Source organism: Durio zibethinus, chromosome 27 (assembly GCF_047325235.1).
Source record: "Durio zibethinus cultivar Kanyao isolate XHJ-2024 chromosome 27, ASM4732523v1, whole genome shotgun sequence".
Lineage (NCBI taxonomy): Eukaryota > Viridiplantae > Streptophyta > Magnoliopsida > Malvales > Malvaceae > Durio > Durio zibethinus.
This window is the reverse complement of record NC_143188.1, coordinates 16,701,054-16,711,510: the sequence shown is the minus strand read 5'-3', so window position 1 is coordinate 16,711,510 and position 10,457 is coordinate 16,701,054.

Genomic DNA, 10,457 nt, shown 5'->3' with positions numbered 1-10,457 from the left:
TTCAATTCCATTGACAATTTTGGAAAATTAAAAAAATATATCTACTTTTATCAAAATACCAAAATTGCTCACTTAAATTTCATAATTATGGAATATTAATTAAGAAAATTGGTAGAAGTTAGTATATAATGTAGTAGTTCAATCACATTTACAATCTTGAAAAATTAAAAACTCTTAATAAATATTTAGTGCTTTTAATAATTTAATTCTACTAACAATCAATCTTAGAAAATTACAAAAAAAGTGTTATTTATTCTTGTCAAAATACAAAAATTTATAACTTAAATTTTCACACACACACACACACACAGATACACACATATATATCAAAACACTCTTGTCAAAAATGAAAACCTTGTAGCTGTGTCTTATTTATAGGATACATGTTTTCAATATAGTATATATATGCAAAAATTTTTCTTTAAAAGGCTTTATTTATTTGCTTGTCTAGTATTATGGCTAATGAAATTACACAAATACAAATAACTTTCACATAAAATATCCTTGTTTATTAAGATAGAATATCGTAAAATCATTTTTTAGTGTGAGGATTCTTAAGTTTTTAATTTCAATGTTTGGTTTGGTGAGGAAAATAGAAAAAAAAAAGAAAAAAAAAAGGGATGGAATGATATATGAAGAAGACATAATGGAAAATGGAAAAAACAAAAACTGTTTTTACTCTTGATTTTTATTTTATTTTTGAGAAAAGAATTCAAACTCTTTTAAGCCAAATGATCAATTGCTATTCTTGATTTTTTGAAGTGTATGCTAGAAAAATGAGGTTATATGTTTATTAAAAAAAAGAAAATAAGGTTAAATGAATATAATTTTGGCTAAATACAAAAAATCACCAAAAGAAAGTTAAGAATTAAAAGTTAAGAATTAAGATGATGATCAATGATTCTCAAATAATAATGGATAAAATTAATAGGAGGGATTTTAGGAATACTTCTTTTATAAGTAAAAACCATACTTAATGGATGCATGAATTGTTTTTATTTTTCATAACGGTGCCATTTGAAAAAAAACTTATAGTACTACTTTTTCTTTTTTAACTTAAAACTTGTTAAATGTAAAACTCTCACCATTAAATTTAGTGAAAATACATAAATTTGTTTATTTATTTAATGAAAAAGAATATAATTTAAACATATTTTATTCTTTTAAGATAATTAAAAATATTTTCAAAATTTTTCATGGTTAATTGATTTAGATAATTTCAAAATTATATTTTTTTCACATAGATTTGATAATTGTGAAGTGTTTTCTACAAAAGTTTTATTTTAATTTTTAATGAAAATAATCTGACAGTAAAAGAGGAGGATTAAAATGTTTGATGTAATATTTGAATTTTAAAAATTTTTAATATAATATTTGAATTATAATTTTATTAATAATATGATACATTATTTGTTAATTATGTATTATTATTTAAACTTATGAGATTAAAAGTAAATATTAAATGAATTAATAAATTTTTAATTTAAAATTATATTACAAAATTTTTAAATATGAATATTTACTTTTAATATTTTAACTTCAAAATATCATAATAAATATTTAGCTTAAAAACGTTAAGAACACCAAAACGGAAAACTTCTCCCCCCTGCCCCCAACCTTTTCTCACGGCTCAGTCAGGCACACCAAATAAACGCATCCCTCAAATAATATTTTACCCCCCCAAAATAAATCTCCTCTCTCTTTCGCTCGTCTCCTCAACCGTCTCGATGTTCTCTTTTTTTCTTCTCCTCTTTGAACAACAAAAGTGTTTCAGGTTAGGTATTTTGCCTGTTTATCAATTGGGTTACTTAATGCAACTATGCATGTTCTTTATTTCATTGCAATCGAATATATTACTTTAAAAAAAAATGCAAGACCATTCATTTACCCCAATGATCAAGATTTGTAGGATAAAAGAAAAGTAAATGCATCAACATCATAAGTTGTAATTAATTAAATTGCAAATTGAAGGAAACTTTGGCAAATGCATCTCTGTCTTATTGATCTCATTAGTTGTAAATTTTACTCTATAGTGGTAATTTTATATTTTTAACAACAATTTTTACCTTCATTGAAAATGTATTTTACTAGAATATATTCTTCGAAATGACACTTGAAAGAACTAACATCACACTATCTTGAATGTGTTCGAAATGTTATAGAAAAATTATGTAATGAGACAATTAGTATTTTACTTAGCGTGTAGAACCAGACAGATGACCTTAATTTCCACAAAACTAAAACTTTCTTTATGCTACAAAGTCAAAGTAGAAACTCTCCAACATCATTAAGTGCATGAATTGAAGTGGCTGTGACGTTTTGACCCAAACGCGTTTCCAATGCAATATAATACTCTAACATTGCACTTGACTAAATTGCAATTTAAAGGAAATTAATATTGGCAAATCCTATCAAAGTTGTCTTTTTCTCGTTGTTGATAAATTTCATTATTCTTCGAATTAATATTTGAATGAATTAATCATTAATATCACACTCTTCCAAACGTAGCCAGAACGTTATAAAAAAGTCTACAACAAAACAAGAAATAGTTTCCTTAGTGTGTAAAACAAAGCAGAAGAACTTATTTTCCTCAAAATTAAAAACTTTGCTGACTCTACAAACTAGAAAGTAGAAATTCATTGTCAAGGAAATTGTAGTTAATTTCACCAATTACTTTCTATGACCATCCGACATCATTAAATGCATGACTTGAATTGCTAGCGACATTTTTGAACCCAAACACAATTTCGTTTTGACCCCAAACACGGTTATTACTTTTGTTTGAATTGGATTTTTCATGTATAAAAAGCTAGATGCATGAATGCATTTGAGAAATCCAAAGATTGTGAACAACTTTGGAAAAATAAATGGAATGAAGTCTTGTTTATCAGGTCATTTTATTGTAGTATGAAAAAGTTAGTTGGGTGCCAATAAAATTAAGATCCAAGGGAACTATACAATTGGCTAATTCAATGTCTTTATATGTTGTGCCTTTCAAATTAAACATAGTAATAATTTGTTAATAAGGAAAATAATTATTGAATATAAACATCCTACTCATGTTGTTTGCAAGGGATAAGTAACTGTTGAGATATATATATATATATATATATATAAGTTACAATTATGTGTTATTAATGTGTTATGAAGAGAATTTATACGCTTCAATTGGTATCCATTTTATTATTTTATCTTTTAAAATTTTACGCTTATTAGTTTCTAACTACCAACATGAATTAAATTTATTATCTTTAAAAAATAAAATAATGTAGCATGAGGTTTTACTCAATAAAAGTTTCTTTTTTCCATGAAGAAATAGGATGCAGCAGAAACCCACATAGATAATGGTGAAAAGAGTTTTTAACCCAAACTTCACTATTTCATGCACAAATCACACTTTTGGCTAATTACAAAATGACAAAATGAAAACCCAAGCAACAGCGAAAGCTCGAGCCAATTTGTCCATTTTTATTAAATTTATTATCAAAATTATAATGAAATTCAAATAAATTTTCTTTAAAACAATAATTAAATTTCAATTTAGATTCAAATAAATAATTAAAAAAATTGTTTGAGAAATAGTACATAACAATTTTAAGCAAAAATTTTATTTAAAATACGCACTTAAAATTTGTCATTTCAAAATATTAGCCAAGGTCTTCTATTTCTCTATCTTTCTCAATCTCATCAGTTGTAAATTCTATCATATAGTGACACTTTTATATTTTTAGTGATAAAAATGCATTTTGTTAGAATATATTCTTCGAAATGACAGTTGAAAAAACTAGTCATTAATATTACACTTCCTTATTTTTTTATAACATGATGGAAACGTTCACATTATAGAAAAATTATGCAATGGGACAATTAGTATTTTGCTTAGAGTGTAAAACAAAGTATAAGACCTTATTTTCCCCAAAACTAAAACTCTCTTCACGCTACATACGCAATGTAATTGTGTTATTAGAAACTTTTAAATATCCGAATATTTGAATTTAAACCAAATCTAAGAAAAAAATCAATCCTAATGAAATATTATATTTTTGAATCGATTTTTTATTTTTTAATTTTTATCTCATCCTACAGGATAGCTTCTTTATATTCTTTTATGAAGAATGATGGTGAAATCCTCATGGCTATGCTGAAATGGTTCCTATATGGCTATCTGGAGAAGAGTTTTGGCGTTGACAAAAAATCAGGAATTGAATCTCAAAGGTAAGACAGATTGCACTTGAGAAAAACAAATGTATCAACATCAGTAGTAATTAATTAAATTGTAAATTGAAAAAAATTAACTTTGACAAATCCTATCAAGATTTTTCGAATTGACATTTGAATAAACTAGTCATTAACATCACACTTTCTCGAACGTAGCCAGAACGTTATAGAAAAAATTTGCAATAAAAAAAATAATATTTTCTTTAGTGTGTAAAAGTAAATAGAGAAGAACTTATTTTCCACAAAACTAAAACCTTTGTTCACGCTACAAACTAGACAATAGAAACTCATTGTCAGGCAAATTTGAGTTAATCTGTCCAATTACTTTCTATCAGGGCCACCTAACATCATTAAATGCATGACCTAAATTGCTAGTGATGCTTTGACCCCAAATCCAATTTCGGTGCGAAGAGGAGCTAGCTCATCACCGAACCGGATTTTTACTAATTGGCTTCCATTTTACTATTTTATTTTTTAAAATTTTATGCCATTTAATTTCTAATTACCAACATGAATTAAATTTATTATTTTTAAAACATAAAATAATGCATTGAATAAAAATAAAAAATAACAAAAATAATAAATTCAATAATTGAAATTTTATTTTATTTTAAATTTTTTAAAATTCAATATTTTATATTTATTGTTTTGGATTTATTATTATTCTTATTCTTTTAAAAGTTTGTATTTTAGAATTAGTATTTTGTTTTATTATTGCCTTTATTATGTTTTATAAGTATTATTAAAATTAATTACCATATTATTCAATTTAAAATTATTTTTCATAAATAACTTTTTTAAAAAAGTACCATGCAACATGAGGGCATCATTCTAGTGATATATTAAAGTATAAATTTTTACAATTAAAATTATGTAATTTGGATTTATGTTATTGATAGACAAATCTAAACATTTGATATTCATAGTTTAAGAATTTATGTATACATATATATTTGTAATTCATTTAATTAACATGAATATGAAGACAAAGTCAATGTCAAGATCCCCTCAAACAATAAAATATTTGATGTTATATACTCTCGTAGACTTGAAAGTAGATATGGACCGGAACTCACAATAAAAGTTTTTTTTCTTTCCACAGAGAATAAAATGTAGCAGAAACCACCTGGAAAGTATGGAAAGAATTTTTTAACCCACACTCCACGATTTTATGACTCACACTTTGGACTAAAGTATTAATTACAAAATGACAAAATGAAAACCAAGTAGTAGTTGCAGCCGCCAATTTGTCCGTTTTGATTATATTTATTTTTCTCTCTGTTTCATTTTTTAAAAATTTTTTTAGAATGTCCTAAAATTATATCTTTTCTTTTTGAACATCTAAAACACTTGTTTTTTCTATATTTTAAAATTATTTTTATGATTTTTTTTTATTTTTTAACATTAAAAATCATGAAACTTTAATTTTATAAAAAAAATTTAAAATTTAATATTAAATACATTAAAGTCAAAACTTTTTTCTTAAACTCCACAAAAGTCAATAAAATGACAAATATTTTGGGACGGATGGAGTTTTAAAATATCAAAATTATATTGAAAGCAAAATAAATTTTCTTTAAAACAAAAAATAAATTTGCATTTAAATTCAAATAAATAATTTTTAAAATATATATATGTTTTTCTTTTAGAAATAGAACATAAAAATTTTAAGCAAATTCATTTAAAATAAACACTTAAAGTTTTTATCATTTTAAAACATTGATGAATTTAAGGCTAATATTATTAATTAAGGATAAAATATTTAAGTTAATAAATTATCTAAGGCACATATATATATGTCATTCACTATATATTTGCACTTTTAAAGTTTATAGTTTTTAATATAGTATAGATATATATAGATATAGTAAAATCTTATAAAGCAAATAACATTAACCCAATGAAAGTACCTAATATGTTCAAGATTTTCTCTTCCCTTTAAACTTCTTGAAATGTATCAAAAAATGGAATTAACAAAGTGGTCTTACATTTTTCTCTTGGTGTTTATGGAAGCCTATAGCATTTGACTTACAAAATCTAAGTAATTTACTCTCATTTTAGATATTACTCCTAACATTTGGGTGTTTATCTTTTATATTCTTTAAAAAGAAAATAATCTATTTATATACTGTTGAATTATATAATATATGTCAATAAATCTATTGGTAGAGAATTGAAATCTTAATTTCTAATTTAATCATAGACACCTTCAAATAAAAAAAAAAGTTTAAATTATATTAGGATGATCCTAAAAATTTAGTTTTTAGGCATCAACTAGAAACATGCCACAAATAATTATTTAGAAGCTTTTCACGAATATTATAAACTTACCAACATCAAACTAATTCTCATTTTAAATCTTAATACTAGTTAACTTATTTAAAAATAATTAATGAAATAAAATTAAAAAGAAATTAGGAAAACTTAAATCGCTTTCTCACATTTTCATCTAGAAGAATCGAACATGGTTAGCACCTTAAAATCTTATGTTCAAACAAATCATCAATTTCATTTTTTATTTATTATTAAAATAGTAAAAGATTTTAATATTAATAATTTAATATTATTAAGTATATTTTTAATTAAATTAACAAATATTATTTAATTAAAACATAATAAGCAAATCAACCTTGATAGAAACTTTAAAAATTTTATTCAATATTCGATTAAGTGGAGACTAGTAGATGATTTGATATATATAGATAAGTTTAATAACAAGGTATCATAGAATCATTTACACTATTTTATAAGATAATGTCTTTACGGTGGTAAATAATAGAAACAAATTATTCAATTGCAATCGAATATATTGCTCATAAAAAAAAAAGGACCATTCATTTACTCCAATGATCAAGATTTGTAGGACAAGAGAAAAGTAAATGCATCAGCATCTATCAATTGTAATTAATTAAATTGCATATTGAAGGAAACTTTGGCAAGTGAAGTCAAGGCCTTCTATTTCTCTTTCTTTCTCAGTCTCATTAGTTGTAAATTCTACTATATATTGACAATTTTATATTTTTAGTGATAAAAAAACATTTTGTTAGAATATATTCTTCGAAATGACACTTGAAAAAACTAGTCATTAACATCACACTTCCCTATTTTTCTATAACGTGATGGAAACATTAGAGAAAAATTATGTAATGAGACAATTAGTATTTTGTTTAGCGTGTCAAACCAAGTATAAGACCTTATTTTCCACAAAACTAAAACTTTCTTCACGCTACATACTCCATGTAGTTGTGTTATTAGAAATTTTTAAATATTTGAATATCTAAATTTAAACTAAATCGAATAAGAAAAAAATCAATCCTAATCCAATATTATATTTTTGAATCAATTTTTATTTTTTAATTTTTATCTCATCCTACAAGTTGGCTTCTTTCTGTTCTTTTATGAGGAACGATGATGAAATCCTCATGGCTATGCTGAAATGGTTCCTATATGGCTATCAGGAGAAGAGTTTTGGCATTGGCAAAATATCAGGAATTAAATCTAAAAGGTATAAAGACGGATTACATTTGAGAAAAGCAAATGCATCAACATCAGTCGTAATTAATTAAATTGTAAATTGAAGGAAATTATCTTTGGCAAGTCCTGTCAAGATCATCTTTCTCTCATCGTTGATAAATTTCACTATTTTTCGAATTGACATTTGAATGAACTAATGATTAACATCACTCTCTCTCGAACGTAGCCGAAACGTTATAGAAAAAATTTGCAATCAAACAAGTAATATTTTCTTTAGCGTGCAAAAACAAGCAGATAAGAACTTATTTTCCACAAAACTAAAATCTTTGTTCACACTACAAACTAGACAATAGAAACTCATTGTCCAGCAAATTTGAGTTAATTTCACCAATTACTTTCTATAAGGGCCACCCAACATCATTAAATGCATGACTTGAATTGCATGTTTTGACCCCAAACCCAATTTCGGTGCGAAAAGGAGCTAGCTCATCACCGAATTGGGCTTTTACTAATTGGCTTCCATTTTACTATTTTATTTTTTAAAATTTTATGCCATTTAATTTCTAATTACCAACATGAATTAAATTTATTATTTTTAAAACATAAAATAATGCATTGAATAAAAAGAAAAAAATAACGAAAATAATAAATTGAATAGTGAAAATTTATTTTATTTTAATTTTTTTAAAATTCAATATTTTATATTTATTGTTTTGGATTCATTATTATTCTTATTCTTTTAAAAATTTATATTTTAGAATTAGTATTTTGTTTTATTATTGCTGTTGTTATGTTTTATAAGTATTATTAAAGTTAATTACCATATTATTCACTTTAAAATTATTTTTCATAAATAACTTTTTTAAAAAATGTCCCATGCAACATGAGGGCATCATTCTAGTGATATATTAAAGTTTAAATTCTTTTCCTTAATTAATATCTCAATTAATTTTTTACAATTAAAATTTTATAATTTATCACTATGTTATTGATAGACAAATCCAAACTTTTGGTATTCATAGTTTAAGAATTTATATATACATATATATTCCATTTAATTAACGTGGATATGAAGGTAATGTCAATGTCAAGATTCCCTCAACCAATGAAATATTTGATGTTATATAGTCTCGTAGACTTAAAATTAGACATCGACTGGAACTCGCAATAAAAGTTTCTTCTTTCTATGAAGAAATAGAATGTAGCAAGAAGCTACATGGAAAGGGCGGAAAGAATTTTTTAACCCAAACTCCACGATCTTATGTAAAGTCACACTTTGAGCTAAAGTATTAATTACAAAATAACAAAATGAAAACCCAAGCAGCAGTTAGAGCCCTAGCCAATTTGTCCGTTTTGATTATATTTATTACTTCCTTTGTCTATTGTTTTTTATTCATCTTTTCCTTTTTGGAATGTTCTAAAATTATGTTTTATTTTATTTTTTGAACATCTAAAACACTTACTTTTTATATTTTAAAATTATTTTATATTTTTTATTTTACTTTTTGATATTAAACATCATGAAACTTTAATTTTATAAAATAATTTAAATTTTAATATTAAATACATTAAAATCAAAACTTATTTCTTAAACTCCATAAAAGTCAATAGATAACAAACATTTTGGGACGAAGGAAGTATTAAATATCAAATTATATTGAAAGCAAAATAAATTTTCTTTAAAACAAAAAATAAATTTGCACTAAAATTCAAGTAAATAATCTTTAAAAGAATATATAGATATTTTTTGAGAAATTGTAAATAACAATTTTAAGCAAATTCGATTTAAAATACATACTTAAAATTTTTATCATTTCAAAACATCAACCAATTTAAGGCTAACATTATTAATTAAGGAAGAAATATTTAAGTTAATGAACTATCAAAGGCACACACACACACACACACACACACATATATATATATATATATATCGTTTGCTATATATTGGCACTTTTAAAGTTTATAGTTTTTAATATAGTATAGATAAATATAGAATAGTAAAATCTTATAAAGCAAATAACATTAACCCAATGAAAGTACCTAATATATTCAAGATTTTCTCTCCCCTTCAAACTTCTAGAAATGTATAAAAAATGGAATTAACAAAGTGGTCTTACATTTTTCTTTTGGTGTTTATGCAAGCCTATAGCATTTGACTTACAAAATCTAAGTAATTTACTCTCATTTTAGGTATTACTCTTAATATTTTCTTTCTAAAATTTAAATTTGAGACTTTCAAGTTAAATATGTTGTCCTTGAGTCAGTATCTTATATATTATGAATATGATCATATATATTGGATGCAATGTTGTAAGGTGAATAGGACAATACCACCTCATTAATGAATAAATTTTTAAAAATATATATTAATTTTTGTATATTTTATTTTATGCACTGATATTTATTCATTAATAAATTGACATCATCTTATTCAGTTACAATATATAGAATCTATATACTAATGCATTAAATATAAACCCAAAATGAAATTACTTATAGTAAAATAAAAGAATTTGATGAAACCAACAAAAACATAAAAGTAAAATTGTAAACTTTTATTATGGTAGAACTTATAATATCATTATTCATTTCTGAACCAATTTGTTTTAATACGTTAATAGCTCGAATTTATAAAGAAATATGAAAAGAAAAAAAAACTCTTAGTTGACAAATCAAAATATTTTGTGTTCATACCTTAAGAATCCAAGTATACAAATATATATATATATATATATATATATTCCAACTGATTATAGTGGATA